Raw genomic sequence first — 2,854 nt, forward strand, 5'->3', positions numbered from 1 at the left:
GTACCTAAGTACAAAAACCTGAGGCAAAACTCCTCAGGTTTATTTATAAAAATGACTACTAATGAACTATTTCAAAAGGCATGTATCTGGAAGATAATACAACCTCTTTTTGCAGAATGAAGGCTTCATGTTGATGAATTTAAGTTCTACCTAAGCTGGTATGGACTGTAAGTTTCAATTTAAAATTCACATATGTGACCACAAGTGGAATTCTGAAATCTTGGTGATAAACAGGCACTTCCCCTGCAATGCTTGGAAAGTGCAACAGAGCTCCAAGGTAGGTTTCACAAAAGCCAAGATCATTGAGCTGATATTTACCTTCTGCTTAATCAAAAAGAATTATTTGGTACAGGATACGTTAAAACTCACTCTGTCCTGAGCAAGTTAACAAAATTCTGTACAAGAAAATACTTTCTAACAGAGGATCCAGAAACTATGTTTTCTGAGTAGCAGCGAACTCTGGCCTTCCTCACAGAAGAAAGATGCCATTCTGAAAGCTCTACATACATACACACACTTTACACGGAACATGCCTCCCTCTTTTTCTCTACTAGATAAGTGTAAAAACTAGCTTAAGTTATAGGACAACTATGTTCCAGTCTCTCTTTTGTTTGAGATGATCCAAGTGTCCACAAAGGTAATAAAAAAACCTGCTGTTCTTGGATGGGAGGGATTCATCACCATTTCTGCCACCATGTTTTACTGCATAAGATATATAAATGCTGCAGGTCAGCTGTAGCATGACTGCAGCTCAGGAGGATAAGCCAGCCAGCTAGGGAAATGAGAGAGTTCCCGTTGCACCTCTACACTCTTCTTCTATACATCCTTAAGACTTTGCATCCTCTCTGATAGAGGTGCGTAATTTCAGACAACTGGGAAAACAGAAGCACCTGTTGAACAGACATGAATCCAAAGCTCACTACTGGGCAGTTTTACTTTTGGATTTGGGTAACCAAAATGAAGCTTGAATAGAATTTAGGCACCTATGATTTTTTTTTATATAGTTCTTGGACTTCTGCTTCACTGCAAGAAATAAACTGTTTTTACCATGGGGATAAAAGAGAGAAAGGGTGAAACAATGTTTTATTTAACTACTTGGATACATCTACATCACAGAAATCAGTATTAAAACAACTAGAACTGTGATAAAGTCGAGATATCATTTAGTAAGTAAAGATGATTACTGTATTTTTTCAAATGGTAGTTTCCCTAAATGGCAGTCAGGCATGAAAATGAAATGACGTGTAGTGTCAGGAAGATTACACAAACCAACCTGTGCCGGCCTTGTAACACGCTATGAAGAGCAGCTGAAATGTAGGTCTACTTGGCATCCAATTTGGAATAATTTTTAACTTCTTTTTTTTTAACTTTGTCCTTCACAAAAGGTCTCTAAATGAAGCACTGCAATTGATATAAAACTTCTGTCATTACTTTGTTATTGTCTTAACTTGAAAAAAAACCCAAGACAACCCACAATTATGCATTGTTAAGTAACTCTGAAGCAATCCTGCCAAAGGACCCACATATGAGATAGAAAGAAACCTATCCTGTTAGTAGGAAAAAAGAATGTTTTCTGAATTAGGGCAAATAAACTGAGTTTAAAACATTTTTATATAAAGTTACACAAGAAACTTTAAATGTTGAACAATTTTCTACCAAAAAAAAAAAAAAGTTTGCAACTAGAACTTCTGTTTTAATCATTTTTCCTTTCAGCAGAAAAGCTACTTTTCTTTCCTTGAGCAAACTGACTGGCAAAGCTTGCTCTGTAAAGTATCTACTAAACGTCTGGTAAAGCTTGAGTGTCGTTGTACTATTTCCAGCTCACTTGTTACAATTGCCATCATCACACAAAAAAATATTCAGCATAGAAAAATCTTGGTTTTCCTTTACAGTCAAGGAATTTATTCTCCAGGAATCCCACATACTCTTCCCACTCTCCCACAAACCCCTTATACATTGCCAGGATAGACCTCCTTAGCCCCAGGCTTTGATAAAATAAATAATATAAACTCTGGTATAATGGACGCATTTAATCTCTTCTAAACACATTGACATTTTACCTTGTGCTTACATTTGAAAATATTTCCAAACATGTGCACTGTAAAAAAAGCAGTATTTATATCATTCCACATATGGAAAAAGACTGTAACTTTAAGAGTTCATTCTCACCTGCAGGTCTGTGATTGACATCGGATACTCTACATCTCAAAATTATGAACAAAATTACTGTCATCTATATGAAGTGAACTTAATATTACCTCCCTAGTCAGTTTATATTGTGATGAATTGGTTAGCCAGTGTTATTAGGACAGTCTACAACACAATGCCTTTGTTTATTTACAAAGTCTATACCAAACTCCGTTGTCAAGCACATTAAGCAAAACGGAACACTCAAATCAGATTTAACCTACTATTTTCAGATAATCCTAGAAATAATACCTACTGATAGAATGTAATATACATGATTTGGGCAATAAAATATATTGCATTGATCAAAGCTGGTTACATAAAAAAACTTAGTCAACCATTGCAAAAGAGCTCATCGTATCCACTAATGAATTTCCAAACCTCATGACCACAAATTTAGTCCTAATTCAGAAACAGTACATACAAACTAAAGACTTAACTAAACTGAGATTTAGTTAAAAACAGAGTTTAACATAGTTAGATAAAATAAGATACCTTTTCTCTTTGCAAAACTAGTGAACACAGCAGCAAGAAACAAGCTTCACTCTTAGAGTGGAATAAATGTGGAGAGGTAAAAAACGTGGGAGGAGTGTGTATGTTTCAGACTGTTAAAAATACAGTACTTTATTTACATAGCTAGAAAAAAAACAAGCCAATTACTGAAATG

This window comes from Colius striatus, chromosome 4 (assembly GCF_028858725.1).
Source record: "Colius striatus isolate bColStr4 chromosome 4, bColStr4.1.hap1, whole genome shotgun sequence".
Taxonomy (NCBI): Eukaryota; Metazoa; Chordata; class Aves; order Coliiformes; family Coliidae; genus Colius; species Colius striatus.